At 46.9% G+C, this 16390-nt stretch overlaps 1 protein-coding gene and 1 long non-coding RNA gene across 8 annotated transcripts in view; one reads left to right on the plus strand and one right to left on the minus strand.

Moving 5' to 3' along the window:
• The window catches only part of EHBP1L1 (EH domain binding protein 1 like 1), a 1032390-nt gene that overhangs the window by 43900 nt on the left and 972100 nt on the right, over nucleotides 1-16390 (plus strand). The gene's annotated exons all lie outside the window — the stretch shown is intronic.
• On the minus strand, nucleotides 8811-9727 carry LOC143942049 (uncharacterized). The gene is made up of 4 exons (XR_013264660.1): nucleotides 9676-9727; nucleotides 9424-9519; nucleotides 9193-9282; nucleotides 8811-9032 (listed from the first exon to the last, which is right to left on the minus strand). It is a non-coding gene; the product is annotated as an uncharacterized LOC143942049 (long non-coding RNA).

Consider the following 16390-nt stretch of genomic DNA (forward strand, 5'->3'; position numbering starts at 1 on the left):
GTGACCAAAAAATACATTGTACATAGCACAGGGGTTGTAACTCCAGATGTTGCGTTCTTTCCAAATCCCCATTGTAACATTTGCATAAGAGGGAACAAAACTAGCTCCCATTGCGGTGCCATTGATTTGAAGATAGAACTTGTCTTGGAACAAAAAATAGTCATATTCCAAGCAAACTTGGTGACATCTATTAAGAACTGGGCTTGTCTGTGGTTCATGTTGGTATCTGTAAATAAAAAGTGCTGGAGAGTTGTGAAGCCAACCTCATGTGGGACAAAGGTATATAAGGAGGACACATCCAATCAAGCCCACTTGTAGTCATCCTACCATCTGTAATGTTTCAAAATGTCAATGACATGGCCAGAGTCCTTGATAAAAGAAGGTAGTTGTGTGACAATGGGTTGTAAAAAAAAAGTCCACATAGACAGAAAGACTTGGTGTAAAGCTGTCAGTGCTGGTCACAATGGGTCTCCCTGGGGGATTATCAACTGATTTATGGATCTTTGGCAGGTGGTAGAAGTATGGGGTGCTACACACTGGTGGCAAAAGAAATTTCTCTTTCTTGTCTAGCACCCCATCTAAAAATGCCTTTTCTACAAGATCTTAGTAAGGACTGATAAGTGGGTAAGGGGTCATTTGCAATGTTTTTTTTTTTTTTTTTTTAACAATTTTTATTGAAAAGAAATAATAGGCACAAAAGTACAGATGTACAGAGAGATCTCCAACAACTGGAGGAGTAAGATGCCAACAAAATTTCAAATTAAACATGAAATGAGTTTGGTGAGGCTGTGCACATAAACATTCTTAAACTGACAAGACCATAAAGGTGTGAGATACACAGATACAGTCTGCTAGGTTCAGGTCAACTACCAAGAGTGAAAGAGAAGGGAATTAGAGACTAAGAAGGGCTTGATATGGTCCGCAACATGGAGCTATAGAGATATCCATCTCAGTCAGATAAGGGGTCCATCTGGAGGATAGGGTTGGAGCCAAAAGTACAAGGGGATGGATCCGCTCCAGTGAGGTCTAGGGGTAAATGATGGGACAAATTAGGTATCAGACTTTCCAGGTCGCGTCATGTAGTTACCTGAAAGAGTGCCTTGGATAATGGTGTTAGTGATGAGTTGTTGGGAATCTGTGTCGTTGGGATGTAGTGGTATGTGTGTGTGCCTAGGCTGGGATGTCAGGGGTGAGGAATCGGTCAAAGGAAAGGGGCAGAAGGGGGTGGATGGAGAAGAGAAAGGAAAAGGAGGAAGAAAGAAAGGGAGGGAGGGAGGGGGGGCAGTAGGGAAGGAAGGCAGATGGGGGAAGCAAAGGTACAGGAGAGACTGAAGCTGTCTGGGGTCCCCTTCCCCAAGACCCCCCCCCGGAGCATGCTAACTGATCTATAGCTTATCTTCTCGTTCGCCTTTCGAGTATGGTGATCTCCAATGCCAATGAGTACCAGGGTTTGTAGATCATAGCAACAAATCCTCAATTCAAAATGTCCCTATCTATATGCGTCCAAGTAATCGGTAGTGGTCTGGAAGTGTTTCCAACAAGCCCACTTTGTGCTGAATTTAGAGGGGGTATCCCTGGATATATGAATCAGCTCCTCCATTTCAGCTGTTTTGTTGATTCTGGTGAACCATTCTTTAATGGAGGGAGCTCTGGATGAGCCCCAGTGAACAGGGATGCACTGTTTAGCCGCATTGAGCATGTGCATAGCTAGAGAGCCATGATAAGCTCGTCTCGGTAAGGGCGAAAGGTGGAGGAGGCATTGGGATGGGGTCGGGTCAATGTTGTATGTGGTAATTTGGGTGGTGAGTCTGCATACTTCTCTCCAGTAATTCTGTAGTGAGGGGCACGACCACCAGATGTGAAGTGGCGTTCCCCTGTCTTGGTTGCACCTCCAGCAAGTGTCGGTGGTGCTGGGGACAAATTTGTGTAAAAGAGAGGGTGTACGGTACCATCTCGATTGAATTTTATAGCCATTCTCTTGAGTGCTAACATTTAATGATCCCCTGTGAATGGTATGAAAGATGGCATCCCATTGCTCGTCACTGATTGACAGGGCTAGATCTTCCTCCCACCGTTTGCACGCAGTGGTGGAACCAGGACGCTCTTCATCAAAGAGTAAGTTGTGGGTGAACGCTATCAGATGCCTTTGGGGGGTGGATTGAGTGCACAGTTTTTCGAATGTAGTTAGTGGCCTAGAGCATTGCGAGTTCGTGTTTAGGGACCGCAGGTAATGTGCGATCAATAGGTAGGTCCAGGGAGGGATGGGTGGTCTATTCAAGTTACTGGCGATGACCGGAGCGGGAACGAGTGTCCCTCTCTCGTAGAAGTGGTAAGCATTCAATCTGTCTTTTGGCCAGTTATCCAACAAAAAGTCCGGGGACCAGTCGGGCGGGAAGTCTGGGTTGCATTTAATCGGGGTTAAGGGTCCCGGGGTTGATGAGATTTTCATATGGGAACAGATCTGCTGGAAGCTTTTTAGCGTAGGGTGTATGAGGGGGTGGAGGATGGTGGGGATGGCAACATGAGATGGTTTCATCCAAGGTAAGGAGGCGAGTGGAAGGGAAGAGAAAGACGCTTCCAGAGAAACCCATTCTTTGTAGGGATCACGAACATTCCAGTCAACAATTAACAGTCTTAAGGGAGATTCTAGGTTTTCGGTTTCCCCATAGGAACTTAGAGCAGATGGCATTATACGTTTTAAAGAATGTTTGAGGGACCTGTATAGGGACTGTTTGGAGAATATACAGCAGGCGAGGCAGGACATTCATCTTGAGGACTGCAATTCTGCCGAACCAAGAGAGAGTTTGTTTGTTCCATCGTTCAAGGTCGGCCGTAAGGTTGTGTAGGATGGGGAGATGGTTTTTAGTATATAGGTCGGCTAAAGCCGCGTACACACGGGGCGGACTGTCTGGCCAACTTAGTCCGTCAGACAATTCGACGGACAGTCCGTCATACTTTCGAATGAACGGACTTGACCACACACACCACTTTCTGAGCGGACTAATACGGCGTACTAAGTCCGCCATACTATCCGCCCTACTTTTGAAATGAACGGACTCGCCCACACACGCGGAGGAAAGTCCGCTCATTTCGAGGTTTCAGGTATACTGCTGACCAAATGAGTCTAATGCCGCATACACACGGTCAAACAATCGGGTGGAAAAGTCCGGCAAACTGAAGTCCGCCGGACAATCCCCCCGTGTGTAGCCTTCCGGCATACTTTTTTGACCAGAAAGTACAGCGGACTTAGAAAGTAGTTTTGCACTCCAATCTTCCCGCCACTCTTGCATTTCGGCGGACAATCCGGCCGTGTGTGTACCAGTCCGCCGTACTTTTGAAATGAACTGACTTTTCCCGCCCAGAGAAAAGTCCTCTCATTTCGAGCGGGTCTCCGGGTAGGCGGGGCCCGCGAAGGAGATGTCGGTGGCCCCGCCACCTGGTATGGACTTAAAGGGGAACCCCAATGGCGAAAAAAATCGGCGTGGGGGTCCCCCCCAGGTCCACATCAGACCCTTGTCCGAGCACGCTACCCGGCCGGCCGGGAAAGGGGGGACGAGCAAGCAGCCCCCCTCCTGAGCCGTACCAGGCCGCGTGCCCTCAACATGGGGGGGTGCCTTGGGGAAGGGGGGGCCGCGCGGCCCCCCCACCCCAAAGCACCTTGTCCCCATGTTGATGAGGACAAGGGCCTCTTCCCGACAACCCTGGCCGTTGGTTGTCGGGGTCTGCGGGCGGGGGGCTTATCGGGGGCCCCCACCCTATGTGAATGAGTATGGGGTACAATGTACCCCTACCCATTCACCTGTAAAATAAAAGTACAAAAAAAAAAACACAACACACGAGATAAAATACTTTATTGCACAGCTCCGGGGGTCTTCCGTCTTCGGGGGTCTTCTCGCCGGACTCCTCCGCTATCTTCCTGTAGCTCTTTTGCTAGCGGAGGAGTCCGGCTTTCTTCCTCGCCGCCGGCCTCTTCTCCCGACTTCGGGGGTCTTGTCCCCCTCTTCGGTTCTTCTGCCGGGCCACCGCGCCTTCTTATAGCTCTTTTACAGGCGGTGGCCCGGTCTTCTGTCGCCGCCACCTTCCGTTCTTCTTCTTCTTCTTCTTCATGACCAACCCATGTTGAGGGCACGCGGCCTGGTACGGATCAGGAGGGGGGGGGCGCTCGCTCGCCCCCCTTTCCTGGCCGGCCGGGTAGCGTGCTCGGACAAGGGTCTGTTGTGGACTTGGGGGGGACCCCCACGCCGATTTTTTTCGGCGTTGGGGTTCCCCTTTAAGTCCATACCAGGCGGCGGGGCCAGCGACGTCTCCTTCGCGGGCTTCGCCTACCTGGATACCCGCTCGAAATGAGCGGACTTTTCTCCGGGCGGGAAAAGTCCGCTCATTTCAAAAGTACGGCGGACTGGCACACACACGGGCAGATTGTCCGCCGAAATGCGAGTCCGACGGACAGTATTACGGAAATTCCAAAATACTTAGTCCGCCAGACTGCACGCTGAAAAAGTCCGCTGAAGCCCACACACGAGCGGACTGTCCGCTGAAATGTGTTTCGGCGGACTAAGTAGGCCAGACAGTCCGCCCGCGTGTACGCGGCTTAACTTTCTTGGAATTTGCGTACCCAGGTAGGTGATGGAGTCGTTCTTCCAGCAGATAGGGAAGTTTGTTTCACATTGTGCTTGGATCGTCTCTGGGAGGGAGATGTTCAGGGCATAAGACTTGGAAAAACTGATTTTAAGGTTGGAAATGGCCTGACATTTTTTGAACTCTGTTAGAATGATTGGGATGGTAGTAATAGGTTCTGTGAGGAACATCAATATGTCGTCGGCAAATGCCGCGTACTTACACTCTTTAAGTGGGGTGAGGATGCCCTTAATATCGTTATTTAGGGTAAGGGTCTGGAGGAGGGGTTCTAGAGTTAGGATAAACAGAATCAGGGAGAGGGGGCAGCCTTGCCTTGTTCCGTTTCCGATGGGGAAGGCGTCTGACAGAGTACCATTAACTCGCACCCGCTCAGAAGGGGTAGAGTATAAGGACATGATCATGGTCATCATGTGAGGGCCAAGACCCAGATTAAGGAGCACCGCTTCCATGTAGTCCCATGCCACTCTGTCAAACGCCTTCTCCACATCCAGAGACAAGAAGAAGGCTTTCTGTTCAGATTGTGTTATCAGGTGGTGAATATTAATAGATTTTAGGGTGTTGTCCCTGGCTTCGCGCCCGGGGACGAAACCCACCTGATCGGGGGAGATGAGGGTCGGGACAAATGGTAGAAGTCTGTTGGCAAATATTTTGATGTCCACATTGAGTAGGGAAATTGGTCTATAGCTGCTTGTGATTGTTGGGTCCTTGTCGGGTTTGGGTATGACGGTGATATGGGCTTCTAAGATACCGCGGGGGAGGGACTTGGATGTAGGGACGGAGTTAAAGGCCTTAAGAAAAGGTGATTGAAGTGTCTCTGCAAATAATTTGTAGTAAGCCGAGGTCAGCCCGTCAGGTCCAGGGCTCTTGCCCGGTTTTAATTGTTTAACGGCTTGAAGCCATTCTGTCGTCGAGATTGGTGCGTCCAATGATTGAAGGGCGTCAGAGGAAACTTTTTTAAGAGGAAGTTTGGAAAGGTATGCATGAAAGTCATGCAGACGCTTTTGGCAATCTGGAGGGCGTGAGCATTCGGAGTTGAGGTTGTAAAGGGAGGTGTAGTAACGTTCAAATTCCCGGGCTATATCTGCCTTCGTTTCAAGGGTGGAGCCAGCTGGGGAGTGGATATGGTGTATCGTTTGTTTGGCTTTCTTGGATCTCAGCGCGCGTGCTAATAAGTGACCTGATTTGTTCCCATGTTCGTTGAAGAATTTCTGTGAGAGGGCAAAGGATCTTCTCGTCTGGTAGCCTAGTATTTCTTGGATCTGGGTGCGAGTATCCATCAACTCAGTATGGGTGTCTACCGCTAGGGTTTTCTTGTGCTTTGTTTCAAGGGATCTGAGTTTCGTGAGTAGGGCTGTCAGTGCGGCAGCTCTTTCTTTCTTGCGGGCAGACGCAAGGGAGATAAATTTGCCTCTTATCACACATTTATGCGCCTCCCATTGTGTAAGAGGGGAGACGTCCGGTGTGTCATTGTCTAAGAAGTAGTGGGACAAACAGTCCCTAACTTCCTTCACTCTAACCTCGTCTGTTAGGATACTCGCATCTAATCTCCAGATACTGGTTCGGTCAAGCCGTTCGGGGAAGGTAAAAAGGGCTGTGATGGGGTGATGATCAGATATCGTCATAGGTTCAACAGAGGCCTTGGTTAAATGATGTAAATCCTGCTGGGAGACCATGAGGTAGTCGATCCGTGAGTACCTATTGTGGGGGGCAGAGAAAAAGGTAAAATCTTTGTCTCTGGGGTGAAGCGTTCGCCACGTGTCATGTAGTAGTAATTCTTGGAGGCTTTTTATGATTTGTTTGAGTGCACGAAACGTTAAGCTGGAAGTCCCGGAGGATGTATCTAGTAGAGGGTCCAAGGGGGCGTTAAAATCACCACCGAGGATCAGCATCCCTTCCGCAAAAGAGCTCAGTTGGTGCATTACCCTCTGGAAAAAGGATACTTGGGAGGTATTAGGGCTGTATATGTTCGCTAGCGTAATCTTTCTATTTTTAAACGCTCCCTTGATGAGCAAGAATCTTCCGTTCTCATCTGCTAGGGTGTCCATAGTTTGGAAGTCAAAGTGTTTGGAGAGAAGTATGGAGACTCCTTTACTTTTAGAATTGGGGCACGTTGCATGAAATTCCACTGGAAAGGCGTGATTGGATAATTTAGGGGTGGATTTAGAGCAAAAATGGGTTTCCTGAAGGAAGACAACATCTGCCTTTAGTTTCTGCATCGTTAACCGTGTTTGGTGACGTTTCTCCGGGGTGTTTAATCCCTTAGCATTTAGGGAAACAAGCTTCAGGGACAAGTTCGCGGATCTTTGTATTGAAGGGGACATTTTGTTGGCGATCAGAGGCGAGAGGAAAACGGGTACAAAATCCTTTCACGCTGGTATCGCACGCCCTCTAAACGACATAAATTTAAACCCACAATTCCAGATACATGTTGGAGATGCTTAGAGGACAGAGGCACTCTTCTACATATCTGAGGGACATGCCCACGTATTCAGGAGTACTGGAAAGAAGTCCATCGTATCACAACACAAGTCACAACCCTCGACCTAACTCTAACCCCGACCCAGTTCCTACTACATCACACCCACTTACCTCACGCACTGTACCATAAATCATTGGTGATGCATATGATCAATGCCAGCAAACAGTGCCTACCTGTACATTGGAAAACTCAGACCTGCCCAACGATCAAGGAATGACTTGGTAGAATTGCAAGAGTAGCTGAGATTGAGGAACTTATCCAAAGTGCGAGGGACACCCCGGGTAAATTTTGGTTCAAAGTGGGCCTGCTGGTCTCACTTTCGCACAACCCCTGAATTCACTCGGTTATCCTCCCAAACGTTAGACAGTTGACCACGAGATTGGTCTAGAAACTGACCCAAGATTTACATACTCCACTCCTAGAATACTTTCTATGTAGCATCCGTTACCACATCCCAGGAGACACTACCCTGTACCGAAGCTCAAAAACCACATGAATGACCCTCTCACCCAAATAAATACATAAATGATACCCTTGGGGAGGGAGGCAAGCAAAGGCCAGCTAAACCATCAGTACAGATACATACCATCATCCTCTCATCTCCACTTGATACATCCCCAGTTGACCCCCATACCCCTCTTCATCCCTCTACCCTTCCCTGTTCCTTTTCCACGATCATCCCCTTAGCCTAAACATATCTCCGACCCCCACCCCCCCTTTTTTTCTTTTCTTTTTTTCTTTTCTCTCTTTTTCTATTTCTCTTTCTTTTTCTTTTTTCTTCGCCCTCATCATAACAACCCAGGTATCATCAAATGACTGTTGACGTAAAACCCCTATCTCTTGACAGAAGCTCCTGCAGTATTCCCACACTTAGTCTATCACGAGATAACGCCATGCTCTCCCAGTAAGAGAGTCACCGCTGGACATAACGTGCCATTTAACAGTACCCTACACCCGACGATTACATACAGCGGCTAGCCAGGCCGCAGCAGGGCCCGCTTCACTATGCACCAGAAAGCCTGCCCTAGACTTATAATCCGAACTGCATAAGGGAGAATCTCTTGAGATGTGGAGGAGCGTATCCTGCTCAATCTATTCTGGATTATGAGAGGACTTTCCATTCAAGACCTGGCTGGACTTGCAAAAGGAAGCTCAGTTGTTGTTCGTAGTCATGTAAAGTTGTGGCAACTTTTACAGCATACCATGTAACATGTCATTTTGTTTGATTTTACCAATAAAAAACATTTTGAAAAAAAAAAAAATAAGGTCCGTTGGCATGGACCATAGGGTGAGTACATGGATTGAAATCTGACTACAAGGGCGGGTTCGGGGGGGGGGGGGGTGGGTGATAAAAGGGGAGTACTGAGAATGGTCAGGGGTGGGTAGTGGGGTCCCCCAGGGTTCTGTGCTGGGACCAATCCTGTTTAATTTGTTCATAAACAACCTGGAGGATGGGGTAAACAGTTCAATCTCTGTATTTGTGGAAGATAATAAGCTAAACAGGGCAATACCTTCTCCGCAGGATGTGGAAACCTTGCAAATATATCTGAACAAATTAATGGGGTGGGCAACTACATGACAAATGAGGAAAAGCGGAAAAGGGGGATGGGACTGTTACGGTGCTGATAATAGTAAGAGAGAGATATATATGGATGTGTAGTTAAAAAAGATTATTTTATTAAATGTAGTAAAAACGATCAGGGGGGTACAATAAGATCAAAGTTCACAAAACTACATATATTGATTTTCATACAGAACAATATACAAAATCCATCAATTAATTCAAATAACCATATTCTTGGCAGTTCAGATGGAAAATTCCCGACATGTTTCGCCTATTATTAGGCTTCTTCAGGGGAGCCAATAATTGGTGGAAGAGAAATTATTTTGTTTAAAATACAAATAAGAAGGTTCACTGTGAATGGAGAAAAAACAACATTAATGGAGCCAGTCATATACAGAAAAGCACAGCCCAAATCCCCGCAAGGCCCAGCTGTCTCAAAGAATTAATCAATACAGAACGAAGCAAGTAGTATGTGTGTCTCATTAGAAAATATATATAAAGTAATACCTACCAATCTAGAACAAGTACGTCTAGTCCCTAAGGAGAAAACCCCACTCAGAATTGGAGAGCGAGCCAATCCCAAAAACCGCCAGAGAGGTGACTGCAGGAGACAAATTAAGCGGACAAACAAATCTAATATTATACGAGGTTCACAAGGAGCTTAAGGAAGCTTCCATCGGGATAATTAGTTACTTAAGGAATTAAGAAGTCCATTTCAAAAAAGGATAAATTCAAATCATACCTGTGCTAATTAAGTGTGAGATATGTCACAAATGGAAAACTGGAGATTGCACAGAGGGAAGTCCTTTGAATTGTTTCTAGAAGCCCGTAAGGTAATCTGAGTTGTAAAGAGGTAATTTAAAAGAGCACAGAAATGGAAGGGTAATGTTCAGATGTGTGAAAAAAATAAACCTAAAAAAGAACAAAAAGGAGGAATTGACTGGGCAGTGTGCTCAAAGGTAATTTTTAATCAATTAAAATAATTATTGCTTACCAAAAGCATATGAATAATGCAGACTTAATTGTTGCTGTATCATACATGCAACAACGCAAATATACCACAAGGCAGACAGCACCGAAGCCACACCATTCAGGGTCTGAACGGAGCAGCCAGAGAGAATCGGTCTAAAGTAAAAAAAGAACCATAACAAATTATGATAAAATGAACAAAAAGGACGGGGAGAAAAGTTGGAACAGCAACATGGTCTGTGTGGACAGACACTGTGCTTGTTCAGTAAACTGACCTGATGGCGGTATCCTCACATAAAGACTCTGCAGGGTGGACGTACCTGCATTGTTGGTGAACGCTTATTTATCTCCCTCATCATCCGGCGTGCAATCAGCGACGCCGGATGTGAGCGGACAAAGAATGCGGAACTGCGCATGCGTGCGCGCCACACATGTGAGCCTACAGTCCCCATAATGCACTGCGGCGGCGTCTCCGTGACCAAGGAGACCGGGACGCCGCGACAGGCAGTAACGGGATTGTAAATGAGTAAATGAGATTCAATGTAGAAAAATTTAAAATAATGCATTTATACACTGGGGGGAGAACCTCTGGGGGAATCTAGGATGGAAAAGGACCTGGGGGTCCTAGTAGATGATAGGCTCAGCAATGGCATGCAATGCCAAGCTGCTGCTAACAAAGCAAACAGAATATTGGCATGCATTAAAAAGGGGAGTAATTCCAGAGATAAAATTCTCCTGCTCTACAAGACTCTGGTCTGGCCGCACCTAGAGTATGCTGTCCAGTTCTGGGCACCAGCCCTCAGGAAGGATTACTGGAAATGGAGCGAGTGCAGAGAAGGGCAACAAAGCTAATAAAGGGTCTGGAGGATATTGGTTATGAGGAAAGGTTGCGAGCGCTGAACTTATTCTCTCTGGAGAAGAGACGCTTGAGAGGGGATATGATTCCATTATACAAATAACATACTGGTGACACCCACAATAGGGATACAACTTTTTCACAAAAGGGAGTTTAACAAGACTCGTGGCCACTCATTAAAATTAGAAGGAAAGAGGTTTAACCTTAAACTACGTAGAGGGTTCTTTACTGTAAGAGCGGTAAGGATGTGGAATTCACTTCCACAGGAGGTGGTCTCAGTGGGGGGCATGGATCGTTTCAAGAAACTATTAGATAAGCACCTGATCGACCAAAATATACAGGGATATATAATGTAATACTGACATATAATCACACACATAGGTTGGACTGGATGTCTTTTTTCAACCTCCTCTACTATGTATCTGAATGAAAGTTTGCGTCTTTGTGTCTTTTCTATCAGCCTGCAGTTTAGTCGCTGAGTAAATCAAAAATGTTTTTTTGTGCGTTGCGCTGCTGGATTATATATGTCCTGGATGGGGGGAGTGAAGAAGGAAAAAAGAGGAGGGGGGGGGGGGAACCTGCTATAGTTAGTGTGTATAGCGGATTTAGGGTTTTCAAGTCTGCTTTTCCACAGAGTTTTGCAATCCTTGCTGAATATGTCAGTAAATGTAGCAAAAGTAATAGGTAGCTGACAGGATCATAGGTCATAGTCCACAGTTAATAGTTGTGAAAATAGCCATAGAAAGGGGAGGATTTCTTTAGCACAGGCAGGTAGGCAGCATGTTCAAGGGTAGAAGGTACCTTGTAAAAGATATATAAACAGAAGAAAAACAGCGCCAATCTAAGTGCAGTATTTTTAGATCACAGACATTTAATTTGTAAAGTTATACACTCACTCTCTACCAGAAAGTTTCAGGCACATCATGTTTTTAGAAAGGTCTCTGGGGGACATCGCAGGGCTCCCGAGGAGAAGCGGTTTCTCGTTCGGCTGTGTCTCTCGTCCGGTGGCGCCGGTGGTTCCCAGCGTCGCACGGCCCGGTGTAGCAGCGTCAGGGAGGTCCGTTCGTTGGTACGTTGGGGGCGCACTGCGATGACGTTCGTTATGGTTTACGTTGCACGCGTTCGGAGCATGCGTGCTCCTTCATCAGGCATCCGATGCGATGTCCCCCAGAGACCTTTCTAAAAACATGATGTGCCTGAAACTTTCTGGTAGAGAGTGAGTGTATAACTTTACAAATTAAATGTCTGTGATCTAAAAATACTGCACTTAGATTGGCACTGTTTTTCTTCTGTTTATATGCAGTTTAGTCGCTGCCTTTTTCTGTAAATTAGGATGACTGTTCAGTACCTGATGATAAAAACGGATATGGAAGTAGCTGTGGCTGCTGATAAAGAAAAAAAAAAAAAAAACACATTTCATTTGGGTGTGAAGAAAACAATATCTACCCAAAATGTAATGTGTTTTCCTGATAAAGATACACAGGGAGTGGCAGTGTTGTGTACAGCCACCAATACAAATAAATAGCTGTACATGGCTGGCTGCTTGTAAACAGCAATGGCTTCTGCATCTGCATGTATCCATAAGTGTGTATGGCATGTGTCTCCAGATGCCCCACTTTCGCATTTGGGGAAATATGGCATATACACATGTGGGTAAATGCTAATGCTGAAACCATTGTGTACAGCTGGTTGTATGCAGTCACTTGTATTAATGATTTGTATTTGGCACATATTTGGCACAGCGGTTCCTAGGGTGCAGGAAAGTACTGCAAATTTTACGTTTCCAGTAATAATGCAACCCCTCTGCACAGATCTATACAAGGTGAATATGTTTGTGAACTAAAAAATAAGATAAAGCATAAAATAATAAAAAAAAAACTCTTCCACAAATAAAATTGTGAAAACACACTTCATTACACACAAACCTTATACAGTAGCTGCTGTACCCCTTGACAAAGTCGTATGTGATGAAACATGTTGGAGGCAGAGCCAGACAATGCAGGTGGAACTTTGCTAAGCAGTGTGAGACCAGGAGTACTCCTTCACAATGGATAGTAATTTTCTCTATTGAGCGAGTGTCCTAAGGATTTCGCTAAGGCTGTTTCTCTCTGAGCCTAGGTTCACACTAATGCGATGCGGGGAACCAGCGCAATTACAGCTCTGGTTCCCGCACCGCATCTCTCCCACATGCAGTTCACACTGCCTTATGCGAACCGTTGCGGGAGTCATTACATTGTTACTGACACCCCAGATCAGTTCACAGATCACAGTGCAAACTGTGAACTCGCACAGGAATCGGATCACATAGGTCAGAACACCCCTGTGATCTGATTTCAGTGCAGGGGGAAAAAAAAGTCTCTGCACTTTTTTCCTGCGAGTCTAATGTGAGTTCAGCCATACAACTGTATGGCTGAACTCGCATCTCACAAACATCGCATGTGATCGGTACCGCAGGTGCAGGTGTGAATCACATGCAATGTCTGTGATCGCAGTAGTGTGAACCTGGGCTTAGTTTAATTTGCACTGCAACGCAGTATCATTGTGAGTTCATAGATGTGATTACAATTAATCCTCATGCAGACTTGATCTAAAAGGGACTACTTTTACAGGTGTTTGAGCTTCACTTGCCCTCCATGTTAACCTACACTATATTTTCAAAAGTATTGAGACACCTGCCTTTACACGCACATCAACATTAATGGCATCCCGGTCTTAGTACGTAGGGTTCAATACTGAGTTAACCCAACCTTTAAATAACAGGAAGAACACATTATGTGTGATATTCATAGCTACACCTGCCTGGCTAGGATAATATGTAAACTTTTACATGAATCATTAGAGTTCATAAATCAATGAATATGAAGAAGTCTCTTTAGCTGGCAAGTCTCTGTAGATATCTGTTTAGGTAGTAAGGCAGCTTCTATGTTGGGTTGGGATGCCCAAGCGCTGTAAAAACAAATAGCAGGGGAGGGGGGAAAGAAGCGCCAAACCGCCTATAGTGTAGTATAGTTTATTTGCATAAAAATAAAACATAAAAAGTAAGTATTACACTTACAGCAGAGAAAGCATGTAGTACTGACAAAATGTCAGAGTGACAGAGCCTGGATCTGTCTGGTGAGTGCTGCGTGTCAACCTCTGTCGTGGCTGTAAGAGCAGGGGATCCAGGAGACACCAGCAGGTAGCCTCAGTGCAGAAAGCTGTCAATAGCTGTCAGAGCTCGGTTCAGCCTGGGATGATGCTGGCCAATAGGAACGCGTTTTGAAGGCATCTTCATCAGCCTCATGGCGTAGCATGGCCTTACCTTCGAAATGCACTCCTTTTGACCAGTATTATCTCAGGCTGAACCGAGCTCTGACAGCTATTGACAGCTTTCTACACAGAGGCTACCTGCTGGCGTCTCCCCGATCCCCTACTCTCACAGCTGCGACCTTGGTTGACTTGTAGCTCTCATCAGACAGATACGGCTCTCTCACTCTGACATCTTGTCAGTACTATATGCTCATGGGCGCCCGCAGAATTTTTTTCAGGGGGGGCATCATTTTAGGGTCACCCGTGCACCGCCCCCTTTTCGACAATGTCATTATCATATTATCATGGTCAGAGACTACAGACGTAGTACAGTCCTTAGGATAAGTAATGGATAATAGCCAACAGGCCCTCTTACCAGACTCAGCGAAACTACAGCAGTGATCCCTCACTGGACGATCGCTCACTCTGGGTTCCTCAGGGCCGACTCTGGTCAGTAGTGTAGAAAGTCTGTACCCTGGTAGTGGCTCAGTGTTTCTCTCTCTGGTAGTGCTGGGCAGCGTGGCTCTCTCTGGTGGCACTGGGCAGTGTGGCTCTCTCTCTGGTAGTGCTGGGCAGTGTGGCTCTCTCTCTGGCTTCCGCCCAGCACACTCATTCTTTGTCCTGTAGCGCTCTCTCCCTCAGCTTTTTCCAGGCTGCAGTCTCTCAACCTCTCTCTTCATTGAGCTGTAGCCTCCTCCCTGTGGAAAATGGGGCCACCAATCTTTGGGTCTACATGTCCCATGATGCTCTCCTCTCCTAGTCTCCCCACTGGCGAGTGGCAACCGGGTGCGTGCTGCCCGCACCCCGATAGTGGCGCAACTGTGCTGAATTTAAGATCCGATCCCTGATTCCAGGGGGGGCACTTGACCCCCCTTGCCCCTACCTGCGGACGCCCATGTATACGCTTTCTCTGCTGGGACTTTTGTGAGTGTAATACATAGTTGCCAACATTCTGAAAATAATTAATAGGGACACTTTTTTTGTATGCAGGTGGGATCTTAAGATTGGGGCATTCATTTGTAGCTGTGGCTTAGTGAACGGAAAGAATGCAGTGAAAATAGGTGTGATTTAAACTAAATATTGGGAGTGGCTTAAAGGGGGGGTGGTTAGAGTCTGAGATGATAGAGGGAGAGAGAAAAAGGGAAAAAGAGTGCCAGAAAGAAGAGATAGGGATGGAAGGAGAGAGAAGGAAGGAAAGAAAGAGGGACTGAGAGACGGAAGGCCCAGATCGTACACCACAATAGCAATATGTGTATCCCAGAAAGTTTAACAATCAGCAGATAAAGATACTCCAAACATCATCCCCCCAGGCAGATCCCATCAAACAAATACAAGAGGTGTCCAGAGACTGCAGACGTGATACAAGAGATGGTCAGAGAGAGTGCGGACATGGTACAGGAGACAGTCAGAGAGGGTGCGGACATGATACAGAAGACTGTCAGAGAGGGTGCGGCCGCAGCTTCTTGCTATGAAAACATGGCAGCGGGATCTCTCTCTGGCTAGCAGGTCTCTTCCCTGTGTTCAGTGGCGAGGGGAGGGCCTCCAACCTGGGCAGCTAACTGGCTTCTCTCTTCAGTGTACAAGTAGAGCAATTTGCTTGTACGCTGAAGTTGGTTAGCTGGCTGGGGTCAGAGGCCCGTCCCCTCGCCACTGAACACAGGGAAGAGACCTGCTAGCCGAAAGGAGATCCTGCGGCCATGTTTTCATAGCCAGAAGCTGTGGTCGGCCAGTGACTGGCTGCCTACCGAATACAGGGACAGCCAATTTCACGTGATTTTCCCAGGACACAGACAGACCTGGACAAGGGTCTAAATACCATGACTGTCCCGGGAAAATCTGGACTGTTGGCAGCTATTGTCATACATACTTTTGTGTTTTATTTTGAATCTAATAAACTATATTGCACTATAGGTGGTTTGGCGCTTCTCTTCCCCCTCCCTTGTTATTTGTTTTTACAACTCTTCTTAGAAGGCTATCCAAGGTTTAGGAGTGTGTCTATGGGAATGTTTGACCATTCTTCCCGAAGTGCATTTGTCAGGTGAGGCACTGATGTTGGATGAGAAGCCCTGGCTCACAATTTCTTCTCTAATTTATGCCAAAGGTGTTCTGTTGGGTTGAGGTCAGGACTCTGTGCAGGCCAGTCAAGTACCTCAACCCCAAACTCGCTGATCCATGTCTTTATGGACCTTGCTTTGTGCACTCCCACAAAGTTGGAAGCGTGAAATTGTCCAAAATGTCTTGGTATGCTGATGCCTTAAGAGTTCCATTCCCTGGAACTAAAGTGCCAACTCAACCACAGAAAAACAAACCCACACCATAGAAAAAAGAAAAAATAGCTGCACTGATACTAATTATTCCCATCACAAGAGTAACCTTAATTGTTAAATAAGTCTCTTAACCACTTCCCGACCAGCGCACGACAATGTACGTCGACAGAATGGCACGGGCAGGCATATTGGCGTACAATCTTCAATGCGGCCCTGCCATCGGGAGCGCGCCGCCGCCCGGGACTGGTGGTCGGGACCCCCGTGAGTCCGGTCGCGGGACCCGCGGACTCGATCGCCGCGGGCATCCCCGCGATCGTCTCACGGGACGG

The sequence above is a fragment of the Lithobates pipiens genome, unplaced genomic scaffold (genome assembly GCF_037356315.1).
Source record: "Lithobates pipiens isolate NorthernLeopardFrog02 unplaced genomic scaffold, aLitPip1_a1.2 Scaffold_10, whole genome shotgun sequence".
Taxonomy (NCBI): Eukaryota; Metazoa; Chordata; class Amphibia; order Anura; family Ranidae; genus Lithobates; species Lithobates pipiens.